We start from the raw sequence: 13074 nt of genomic DNA on the forward strand, positions 1-13074 counted from the left end.
GTGCGGGCTTTTCCTTATGAGCATTCAGAGCCTGTTCTTGTTTCTCCCCACCCTTCTTTCTTTGTGAGTTCCCCCTGTAGTGAGGAGGAAAAAGAAGAAAAGCAGGGGAAATTAGTGAAACCACAAGCCCCTTGTGTAAGAGCAAGCCAAGGGAACAGATTGTCTTGGTACATGCTCGGGACCCAGCAGAGAGCCCTGCCAGTGGGCACACACTAAAGAGAGGGGAACCGTTAATCCTCCTATAACCAGGAACTAATTTTTCTGCTACAAAATCCAATTTCATATATCAGTCATTCTAGCAGAAACACATTCTGTTAATCAAAACAGCGAGGGTCCTGGGAAACCTCCTAGAGGGAAGAATTTGGATCAGAAGCACCTGGGGGATGTCTGCTCTCTGCCACGTGAGGGGCAGAGAGGGGAGGCAATCCAGGGTGATACCCCAGTAGTTACTGGTGCGTGCCAAGAGGAGGCGCTTTAAATTCAGTGCTTTAAACCCTAAGAGAAACTAATAGGATGAAAAAGTAAAGCCCATTAGCCTCAGATATTGTTGCTGTTGTTTTTCATCCAGAAGATGCAAGATAATCCTGTGTCCTTTTGTGTTGGACGCTGGGTCCTGGCGCATGCTTGGGCAGTGGTACAGCTATGCAGATCACTAAACCGCAGGATGCTTGAGGCCACCAGGCCCAAGTCCTGCTCCAGCAGGGCCACCCAGTGCAGGCTGCCCAGGATCATCTCCTGGTGGTTTTTGGAGATCCCCAGGGAGGAGACCCCACAGCCTCTCTGGCCAACCTGAATCACCCGCACAGTAAAAAAGTACTTCCTGAGATGGGTTTGCTAAGGGTATCTCCTGAAAACAAACAAACAAACAAACAAAACACAAACTGACAAAACACAGCAAACAAATAAAAGAAAAAAAAAACAAACAAACAAACAACCCCCTTGTGCCAGAACCCTGACTTGTACTCACTTTCATCTTGAGTACCTGAAAGGCAGTCAGATTTGAATGGGGAGGAATGTATTATTATGTCCCAGCTCTTCTTGAAATCTACCAAAAGCACAGACAGAATAAAATGGTAAGAAAGGGCCATTCCTAGCTCTCCTCTACAAATGGGAGTGGTTTTGATGTCCACCAATGCCCCTGGGTCTGTCTGTCTGTTGCTGCAGCCCTTACAGTTGCATTTTCAAAGCACAGGCATTGTGCCCTGGAGGACCAGCCACAGCTGTATGGGACTATGGAGTTTGATTCCATGGCAATTAAAGCTCATTTAAATCAAAGCTGCTGCTCTCCCCAGCCATGTGTCACTGGCTGTTCCCTTGCATTGGCACTGGCACTGGCAGATGAGGTAAACCAGACAGGGAGTAATTTTCAGTGAGCCCTTGAGCTACCATGGGGTTGTAACCATTTATTGGAAGAGCTGCTGGATGGGTTTCCAGTCCTATCACTTGCCTGATGCCCTTGGACAAGACATTGAATCTTTCTGGTCTTTAGTTTCACCATCTGTAAATACAGATCTCAGGACAGATACACTCTTGTGTGAGTTGTTAGGAAATTTACAAAGTCTTGATTAATGCATAATAATAATAATCCTCATAATCTTTTTATTTTAGCTTAAATTATTGCACGGTGGCAACAAAAACTGTTAATTTCCATCTTAGTTGTAGTTTGGAACTCACATTTGTTTTAGAAGTGCATGTAAAGAAGAAAAATGAGCCCTGAAGGTGATTAGATTTGGGCTATTTGAATCAGTTTATTTCCAGACCTTTCTAAATCAAATTAAATGTTCAACAAATTAAATATTCAAACAAATTAAATACATATTTTTTTTTCTATTTCTATGATATTTTCACTTCCCTATCTGTCCACTGACAGCCAAGGCAGCAACTCTGCCAGAGATATTTTGATGTGACCTGCTGTTATACACTATAGTGTTTTCCACAACTACAAGTCAAAAACACATACTGTTTCTAGCTGGAATTGTTTAGCTTAACTGTTGCAGGCCATGAGTTGACTTTGGGAAGATAAGATCATTTTTGTCTGATTTAATCAAACATCTCTGAGTCCCTGAAGGCAGAAGAGCCTCTGCTGATTTATAACCTGATGATCTGTGGGGTTGTGGGCTCACAATTGGACCTGAAGCTCAGCAGGTCAAGCCTGCGTGGAGCTGGAAAGGGATGAAGGAGAGTTACCAGACAGCACAGTTTGGTGCACTCCAGCAAACACTACCAGAGATGGCAAGAGGAACCTCTGACCTCATATTGACTGGCAAAAACCCACATACCCTCTCTCCCACTAGTATTAAATCCATTGGGGGAAAAGAAAATGTATTTCCTTAATTGCCAGGCAGACAGTGAGGAAAGGGATGGCAAGGGGGATGGGAAATTTATTTGTTTGTTTGTTTGTTTGTTTATTTTATTTATTTATTTATTCCCCCCCATTGGCAAATTTAATGGTTTAGTTACTTTTTTTTTTTCTTTTCTTTTCTTTTTTTTTTTAAACTTCATTGGTTCTCTGATTAGCTCAGCCATCTTCAAGGCCTGAGTGGAAACAATTCAATGAAGACATCAGGCAATATCTCTAAAAGGAAGCCTGCATTTAGGGCTGAAAATACAAATACCTTTCAGTGCCGTCTTGTGATTCAGAAACATACCCTATGGCTTATAAATTCATCATAGAGGTAGCATTTATGTAGCGTTTATTGCTTGTTCTTCAGTTGACTGTGTGCCTTAGCAGGTTTAAATCTGATATGGAGAAGGCCATACCTCACATATGGGAAATGAGATGGAAAACGTATTCTTCTCATAGTGGAACTTCTCAGTGATTTTAGTAATCCCTCAGAAATCTCACTTTAGCTACTATGTTGATGCCTCAATAACTACCATTTCAGCACTTATCTCCTTTTCTGGCTGAAATGAAGGAACCAAGAAAAATATTGGAAAAAGTTGTCTGGAAGTGTAATATTCGTATTTCTCCAAAGCTGAGTCACAGAGAAATTTAATGTCTCTGAGAGTGCAAGGGAGGTGGAAAACTATGCTTTAAAGCTTGAAAATGGCTAAGCTACTGACTGATTTCTCCCATCACAATCTTATCCTGTCAACTGTTACGTTACTTTATCAAAATTCAGCAAATCCTTTTCTGATGCTGGAACCCATGTAACACAAGCTTCCATTGAACACGAGAGGGTGCATTTAGGAGAGCTGCTGTTTTTGGCACTGCTGTTTAGGAAGTAGTATAGACTCATGCAGACATTGCATTTTAGTTCATTAAACCTGAAATAACAACCAGGCAATATTAAATCTTTCTGAAATTTCATTCTTATAGGATATTCTCAAATATGTAGTTATTCTCAAGCACACGAGAAATATACAAAGGGTAAATGGCTTGGCTTTAGTCTATATTTTATTTCCCCATTCAGTCTCCCAGTCATAAGTCTTTTTTGCAATATTCTGATCTTTTTTTTGTTTCCCTGGGTAATGAAAGTGTCAAACAGAAATACTCAGCAAGTAAGACGCATCAGAGTTTCACAGACTCTGAAGAAATTACAGATACTTTTAGACGATCCATTAAATCCACTGCAACCAAAGCAGACAAAGACCTTTACATGAGCTGGAAATCTGTCTACCTTGGATGGATGTAAAACTTTTATTTTTATGTGGGTGTTTATTCTAAAACAATGTGAAAAGCGTAATACTTTAGAAATTCCAAACTAATCTGGAAAAAAAAAAGAAAGAATGTTTTCGTTTTTAATTGTTTTCACAGATAGTTTTAACAATTTTCTGCAGTGAATTTAGAGGAAGATGCCATAGCTCAGTAGCACTGAGAAACTTCTGTTTTTCTATAGGAAATGTTATTGTCAGAAAGATGACATTGTTATGTGATAAGATAGGTGATACTGACTCAATTTCAAGGCTAACTCTGTGATAAAGTAGTCTGTGATGGTGCTGAGAGCAGTTTAGACCACTTACGTTTAGATCTTTATGGTCAGTTTGGACAAAGACTTTGTTCCATTTTTATAGTTAATCGTGACCTTCTTTTCTACCTAGTTAGCTGCTCTTTCATTCAGAGAAATCTATCTCCTGAAAAAGTTGCCTCAAAGCAAACGTGGCCATGTGACGCTGGCCAACATGTGGTCTGCCTCCATCCCTGTATTGCCCTTTCTCCATGGACTGTTGAGATGTAGGGATGCATCTGGATGCTTGCAGATGATACAGGCAGGAAAGCAGCTATGTCCCTGCTGCTGGCACTCCCTCTGTCTCAGGCGTGGTGACAGACATCTCTTGACACTGATATGTGGTTGTGCATGAATTGAGGGGATCAGGGGAGAGAAGAGCAGTGGTGCTCAAGGAAGGTAGGGATGGAGCACAACAGAGGAAGCTTCAATTAGCAGGTTAGGGTTTAAAGAATCTGGTAGCTGTTAAGAAAAATCCTGGTTCATGATGATTGGGTTTTGGAAGTGCCACAGGATCAAGACTAGAGCTTCTGACAAGAGTTGGGTGGTCTTTAGAAATGCTAACTCTTCTGTCACTCCTAGACACAGAACTTTATTTAAAAAGACCATCTTAAAAATGAAGATGAGAAAGCATTTGTTCTCTGCTTTGTTGCTCAAAGTATTCTCTCTGTATGTTGTAGAGGAGACCCAGGTAATAGCACAGAGCCCTGTGTGGAGGAGCTGTTGCTTTTTGCCTTTCCCCTCAATTCAGCTTGATTGTCATGCAGGGCCCTGTGTATGACAGATGGGAAGAGGCTTTTGGGTTTCCTACCCCTGCGGATGGAACCCGAGCTAACAAATTGCTACAGAGCTTGCAGTAATTGCTGGTCTTCTGAACTGGCAAATGCTACCCCTTAATTTAGGATTTATTCATTTTGGTATAATCATGATTTATAGTTCCTTGTTTCAGACACACGAAACAAGAACACTGTGATTGTTCCAAATAACTAATTGCTCTGTGTTTTTGATCACACAAGAGACAGGGAATTCTATAGGAAATACCTCACGTATCTGGTTACTCCCCTCAGTGCACCCAGCATGCTCCAGTGCTTTTAGGAAAAGTCCCCTTTCCAGAATCCTGCCCCCTCTCACTGCTCCACTGCTCACGGATTCTCCTCCAAAATGTTGCTTCTGAGTGACTAATTTCCTCCTGCTCCCCCAGATGCCTTTTCTGCCTGCGTCCCTGACATCTTTTACAACCCTCTAGGAAGAGCCAACAGCAACGTTTGTAGCTGCCACTTCCCATTATCAGCGAGTCCAGGGGAGCTTCTGAGCAAACTGAGGTTCATAAAACCGAGCAGTTGGCAGGCACCTCTAGAACTCATCTAACCCATTGCCAAGGCAGGATTGACAACATCTAACTTGTTCCTGGCAGGTTTTCAACTAGTCTGAACTTAACGATTAAGGTTGGGGCTCTATAACCTCTGTAACCTCCAAAGTCAAATACAAAGAAGTTTTGACAATCCAACATAGATGTAAAAACACAGAGAGAAAGGAAACAGCATTCAGACCAGAGTTTGCAGTCTAATATGAATGTCCGATGACTAGCACCGGGCAGAACCTGTAAGTTGCACGTATTAAGATGATGCTATAGCAATATGAGAATCACTGTATAGAAGTGCTCCTCTAACTCATTATCCTAGCCTTCAGGTCTAAGAAATATTTTAGGAAGAAAGTGAGAATAGCTTGCAGTCATATTTCCAATTAATACTCCCCCAAAACTTCTAACAATGTTTGGTTCAGGGATTTCTCAACTTGGAGTCACTATCCATACAGAATATCACTTCCATGAACTTGCACAGTTACCTCCTGATCCCATGAAACCTTCATTATTTACAATTTCCTGTAATAGACGGTTCTTCTCTATGTTGTTGAAGAACCATCTCTATGTTTGTTTTCAACATAGTACCCATTAGCTTTATTTGATGCACCCTAGGTCTTACTTTTGCAGAAATAATCACCATCTGATCTTTATTCATACTCTAAAAGCTGCTCATGTCTTTATCCATCTTTATTGTACCTCCCTTCAGCTATCTCTCTCCCAGGCTGGTGAGTCCCAGTTTATGTAGTCACTCTACGAAACCCACTCCCTATGTTTTATCTTCCTTCCGCAAACTTTTTCCGATATGACAATTTACTTTCTCAGATGATGTGACCAGAACATTCAATTTGCTTTTTGGCTGTTTTTGAGCATGTAGTCAGCCCAGAAACATTATTTTATAGATGAAGTTGTATTTTTTCCTCAAGTGTGCTGCTTTGTGCTCATCAGCATTCAGTTTAAGATGCTACTGCAGTGTCCAACCACCCTGTTTCCTAAGATCCTTCTGCTTCTCGGTCTTTGTAGAATTGCACTATTGATCTCCTTTTACTGCAAGAGCCTCTTTTTCTTTCAATCAACTTTACATAATCTGTGAGAGATCTTCCCTCTTATTCTGTGGCTGCTTACAGGTTTTTAAAGGTGTTTGGTGAGAGGTCTTATTGCATATGTGGAAAAGCACAAGTAAGTAAGATACTGCCAACCAAAGGACTCCTGCATCTGCATGCTTCTTACTGTCTTGTAGGAACCCGATGGATCTGTAGAGCTTGATTTCCCTTTACAAGGTTTTACTGAATTTCTCCCAATGTATCATATTTATCCTTCTTCTCTATCCTAATTTCTGCTAAACGTATCAGATTTGCCAGGATCTAATTCACCCAGCTTCTCTTGGAATCATTTTTAAGAGCTGGCACTGTATTAGCTACTTTCAGGTGCTCATTTCTAAGCTTGTTTTATTTTAAATGAGGCCATGCATTATACTTATTTCAGCTGTTTCATCACTAAGTCCCTTCAGATGTCTTGCATGAACATCATGTTGTTCTAACATTTCCTTCCTATTTATTTTGTTTATTTGTTCCATACCTTTTTTACAGACACTTTATCTTGAAATAGATTCTCCAATGATCCCCACAGGGTAGTGTTCTGCTGTGGGAAACTCTCCAAGTTCCTCACAGTGAACACAGGAGCACATTTTTTTTCCCCTTCCCCCCCCCGCCCCTGTTACAGCTTTCTCTTTCCTGAGGACTCCTCTTGTGTCCTGGTTATCTATTGGCCCCATCATTCCCCAAACCATTCCCCTTGTCTTGAATTCAAAAGAAGCATATGGTAACAAATCACTTTCCAGATTACTTCAGAATACTAATATATTTCTGTAAGAGGAAGCAGCCACCCTTTTTTGATTTGAATATGACTGGGAACACACTGTTTAGCAAAAAGATCCTTCTGTATGGCAACAGATATTTTTCTGCTCAACCTCCATAATACACATATTCTGAGAGGGTCAGAGATGTAGGCTCAGACATTTATTATGATTCAAAATATGAGCTTAGATTGTGTACTTTGAAGTAGAGTCCTTGCTATTTATCCTCTTAGGCCTGTGCTTACTTTGAATCCTATAAGTGTTCAGGCCCTTTAAATAATAGGATTAAAGCAATCATTTGGTTGCTGATGTGAATTTCATGTCTAACGCTTCACACAGAGCTCAAAAAATATATTATCCATTGTCAGCCTGGTAGACATTGTGTTGGATTGTGTTTGTCTCTGGAAAGTTTGTATCCACATGGCTTTCTGTTGGAGTTGCTGTCTTAATGTGAATGAAATTCAAATGCTGTGTGTAAAATGAAATAAAGCCATATAACAATGGCTTGTCTTGAAGACAACGTGTTGCATGCTGCAAGACAAGTAATTTTTGAACTATTAGAGAGGAGTCAGAAATCACATTATGAAGGAGCGCTAGTCCTTTCATTTATCCCCAATGTCTAACCTTAAAATCCAATGAGTTCTTGCTGGGCTGCTCTCGTACAGATGCCTTACATGACTGAACACTGCCTGCCTGGCTGGCTGCTTCCTGGAGAGTCTGTCCACAGTGGTGCTGGCTCTTCCATATATCCAGAAGGATTTTAATGAATCCATACTGCTCATTTGAAAGGAAGAATTCTTAACACTTGGATGTCCAGAAAAAAAAAAAAAAAAAAAAGGAAAAAAAAAAGAGGGAAAGGGGCTGGCTTGTCCCTAAGCAAACACAGAGCCAACAGGCAGAAGAAACTTCTCTCACAGGAGAAGTCAGAATAAGACCTTCTAGGAAGGCACACTGCTCTGCTTTGGTGCCCATTGATCTACAGCCATGCCCATGTTGCTTCTCCTCCTGGCTTTGAATTTGAGCATGCCTTGGACCCAGAGCTGTTTGCTATTTCTTTTTTTAAGCTGCATACCCACCCTACATTTGCATTTGTAATTACAGGAGAAGGCAGAAAGAAGGTAAGGCTGCTAGGTCTCTGCTCCCCCTGCTGCTCTGATTCAACAAATGAAGGAACCATTACCAAAGCAGGCAACTGGGAGGAGGGGCAGACTCCAGTAGGAAGCGATGATAACAGGGGGAGGAATAGCTGGGGTGAAGGTTGGCCGTTCATTCCAAGACATCCTTAGCATGCTCCTTGGGCGTTCCCGCTTGTGGTGAGGGGAGAGGGCACCTCTGTGCGTGTATTTTGCCACTGGAAGCAAAGCAAAGGCTGCTAAGAAGAAAAGGATGGATGAACAAACTGTCCTTACATTCTGCAACCTTCCGCCTGTGCCAACGACAGGGAGATCTCAGGGTGACCACATATTATGTGATCACATCTGATACTATGTTCATATAATCAAGTCCATATAATCATACCCTCTGCTTACCTACCAGTATTCCACAGCAACAAATAATTGTCTCAGAATACTCCAACTGCACTAACAAATCTAGATCATCCTGAGGTTGTGAATATGCAAGACTGTGAGAGTTAAATACGATGACATTAGAAATAATGCTATGGTTTTGTTTAAGGTTGTGGTCTACAAAATATGCGAACCTTACTGCCATGAAACTCAGGAATGCTTCTGCAGCCAGTCCTGGAGGTCTCACTCAGAATAAAACTCTTACTGAAGGTGATGAGATTTATGGGTGGAGGGTGGAATAGTTTAAAAATGAATGGCTTTTGTTAATACCAAATCAGAAATGACAAATGTCTTTTATAATAGGTTAGTTATAATGTTTGAATATTCTCCTGTTAACTCTCTCACCAACAAACTTACATATGTGGTTTCCATGAGTAGGGCAAGTGCTATTCTTTTTCTTATTTTAAATGGTCAGTCAAAATGACAGACTCCAGTATCCTAGCTGACTGGTTGTCATTGGTGCCATAGTCACATTGTTTTGAGAAGATCAGTAAAAATAATTAGTGTCCTGGTTCCAGTTAGGACAGAGTTAATTTTTCCTCATAGTAGCTGGTAGGGTGCTATGTTTTGGATTAGGATGAGAAGAGCGCTGATAACATGCTGATGTTTTAATTGTTGCAGAGCAGTGCTTACACCAGGCCAAGGACTTTTCGGCTTCTCGCTCTGTCCTGCCAGCGAGCAGGCTGGGGGTGCAGCAGGAGCTGGGAGGGGACAGACCCAGGACAGCTGACCCAAACTGGCCAAAGGGATATTCCATACCATCTGATGTCATGCTAAACAATATATAGGGGTGGCTGGCCGGGGTGGGGGGCCGGCTGCTCGGGGATAGGCTGGGCATCGGTCAGCGGGTGGTGAGCAATTGCATTGTGCATCACTTGTTTTGTACACATTATTATTAGTAATACTATTATCATTATTATTATTATTATTGTTATTATTATTTTCCTGTCTTAATAAACTGTCTTTATCTCAACTCACCGGCTTCACTTTCCTGTTTCTCTCTCCCATCCCAGAGAGGGGGGGGAGGGTGAGCAAATAGCTGTGTGGTGTTTAGTTGCCGGCCGGGTTAAACCACAACAATTAGGAATGCAAATCGAACACATAACATCAGTCAAGAAAACACCAACCATCATGCAAAATATCTTATCACTATTCAAAGTTTCTATAAGGGACTGTTAATGTTTCCACCATAATTTTAAATTTTTCAGAGACTCTTGACTTTGAACAAAGAGATGCATTGGACTAAAAACTAAATATCAAGACATGTTGGCTGAAAAGACTATTGCCATTACAAATTTTTGAATAGATTTGTGTCGTTTTCTCCCTGCAGATAATGGGGCTAGTGGAATGAATGATCTAGAAAATCATCACCATGCAGTCCCTGCTTCTAGGTCTCTCTGCTCTTTCATAACCCTTTGTTCCTGAATAAACTCTTTTACACCCTCTTGTTTTGAGAGGCAAAGTCATTACTGCAGAATATTGCACTCTGTTACAGTCCCGCCAAGCTAGGAAAAATTCCAAACAAAATATTTCCACTTCCTGCTCTGGTGGAAGTTTTGACTCCACTAGCAGCACTTTCCATTCATCTGACATGCTCCTTCCTATGCTCAGGGTCTCACTTTGCAGTCTGGAATGAGATCTTCAAGAGTTTCTACAGCACCAAGATAGCCTTGATTCACCTCATTAATCTCCAGAAAGTGTCCCAAACCTCATCAGTACACAGGGAAATATGGGAAGTAAAAGTGGCAAAGGCTAAAGATGAAAAGTAAACCTAACACAGTCCTTATTACAGACAGTCTATATTACTAGAGCACCCTGGTTTGTGAAAGTAGAAAGGGAGAGAGGGTTTGTGGGTACTAGTCAGGGACTTGTGATAACACTGCCCATTCCTCGATCAACAAAATGCTCTGTGTAACCTGTACAAATAGCTTATGGTGGTGCCCATTTCACCCTATTTTAACTGACCAAATTTTAGTAATCTAAACTGGCTGCCTGTGGTCCCACTATTGCGGAAAGGGAAAGAGAGGTTCTTGCAATGGCTGATTCATTAGACACCTGTTGAGGATGAAATGAACTGCCCTATAGAAGTACTTTTCTTTCCTCATTGGATCTAGAGGGAACCTAGAAGTCTAGTTCAGCCAGACACCTGACCTTGCGTAGCCAAAGTTAAGCAGGCATGTCCAGGAGTGGAATTCACACACCTGAATTTATCTGCTGTAGTTTCCCTTACTTTACTGTGCAGAGCTGGACACGACATCACTCATGCTGACTTTTACTCAGATGAGAGGAAGAGAAGGGATAGTCTCTCACCAAGACTTCTTTCTTGGAGCCCTGGGTCACTGCAGCCCTGACTTGGGTCTCACAGCCTGCCAATCCTCGCCGCACTTTGACACTTGAGTCTACTTTTGGACCTGGCTCTTACTTCTCATTTCTAAATTAGGAAAAAAAGTGCTACTTTTCTCCCCTAAAAGGACATTGTGAGATGAAATAAAACAAAGACTATAAAGCAACTCGACAATATGAAAAGTGAGCCATATGATTACCCAATACAGAAGCTGTTTATCCTGTGCTCATTAAAGCTCCTGACCTGGGGTTTGAACCCAGAATTTGAAAACTTCCACAAAAAGGAATTATTCTGATAGCTTCCCGTCTTTTATTGTTCTGTACCAGGAGTGCCATGCCAGCGTTAGCACATCTTTCTTGTTGTATTATAAGTGGTGTCCTAGCCCCCAGAGTGACAGGTTGCTTTCTGTGCCTGCATTTCCAAACACACCCAACACCAGTGGCATGGGGAGTGTTGCACTGAGACAGTGGAATGCATAGGAAATCAGGACACTCAGAATTTAAAAAATGGGTTAGATGACCGAATAATGGGCTTCTGTGTGGTGGTAGGAGGGCTTCTGAGGATTGTAGACATTCGTGTTTTCGTATGGTAATCTCTAGGCAAGCAGGGCTTTGCTTCCCTAGCTGCAGACTACCAAAAAGGGTCACTGTTACCTATTTCCCTCCAAAAGAAAATATGCAAATTTCTAGTAAGACTTTGGTGAAAATCCCTTAAGCTTCACAGGAGAATATGCTGATATGAAAGCTCACTGGCTTTGTTTGCCATTTGTTTGAAACAATTTCTGTTCCCATGTCTGCCCATTCTACTCCCATGACAATGGGGTTTGAAAATGTGCTTGTTTTCCTTTTTTAAAGAGTGTTTTCTGCTCATTCTTTTTGATATGAAAGTTTCACTGAGACAGCAGGAAATAATGACTACAAAAGAAAACCTGCACAACTGGCTTCACACAAAATGTTACTCAAAATATAAAGTAGAATAGATGGAAAATATCTTTTCTTCTTGCTCTTTCAGTTTCACTGCTTCTCAGTGGCATTTGTAATGGTAGCCAGTAAATCAACCTCCAGCAGAAACATTTTGTGAAGTTGATGAATCCCTTTAAAATGTGTATTGTTAGTGTTCCTTCCATGTTTGTGTCAGAATGAGTTGAGTGAAAACAGACAGGATTGCTCAAACTACTTTCAGAAAAACTGGGACTCTGTGTAATATGACCTATGCTTCTCTGAGCTAATCAGTATTATATGATGAACATTGTTGAAGCTGCCTGAGATTTATCAGTATGAAACTGTACTCACTGAGATATAAAGTCAGAGATAAAATATTGCAGCCAGCAATAATCCATCTAACTGAAAAACAACAGTCTGAAACATTCAGATTGCCTATGTTCTGCTTAAACAATATAGATATATATATATACTTATAAAAAAAATGGTATGGAAAATGTGAAAACCCTTTGCTGATGAAAATCTACACAAGTTTGGTACTATACAAATAAGGAGAAAAAAAAAAGAGAAAATCTGAGGTTTATTAAAAGCAGTGGATGTTTCTGAGAAAATTCCCATTGATTTCAGTGGGGTGAGGATTTTACCCCCAAGTAAGTATTCACATTCCCTTCTTTCTCTGTTTTTCTTCCTTGTAAAAATGGCCTTTTACATTTTCTGTATTAAAGAAGTGTTTGAATGAGTCTGCCCCCTCCCAGCCTCTTGCCAGCTGCAATCAAAGGTCTGCCTTGTTCTGATGGTTTGCTGTTTGGAAGGGAAAAAGTAAAGATATTCATGCATTAATCATATTTTCAAATGCTAGGTAAGAACAAAGTATTATTGTTGGAAAGATTGCCTTTAAAATGGGTTCACTTTGGGAACAGGCTTTTGGTCTTTTTGTTTTATTTCACTTTTAAATTCAAATCCAGTGAAAAATCACTGCACTAGTATGCATGTTCATGCATTTTTTCAAGCTAAATATCTTTGGCCAACATATTAAAAGATGTTTTGCTGCACATGATTGGA

General features: G+C 40.8%; 1 protein-coding gene and 1 long non-coding RNA gene across 3 annotated transcripts in view; both read right to left on the bottom strand.

Annotated features, from left to right (window-relative positions):
• LOC308199031 overlaps positions 1–13074 on the bottom strand; it is a 177442-nt gene that overhangs the window by 29116 nt on the left and 135252 nt on the right. The window lies entirely within an intron of this gene.
• The window catches only part of FHL2 (four and a half LIM domains 2), a 42002-nt gene that overhangs the window by 26294 nt on the left and 2634 nt on the right, over positions 1–13074 (bottom strand). The window lies entirely within an intron of this gene.

Source organism: Anser brachyrhynchus (assembly GCF_964034855.1).
Source record: "Anser brachyrhynchus genome assembly, chromosome: 1".
Lineage (NCBI taxonomy): Eukaryota > Metazoa > Chordata > Aves > Anseriformes > Anatidae > Anser > Anser brachyrhynchus.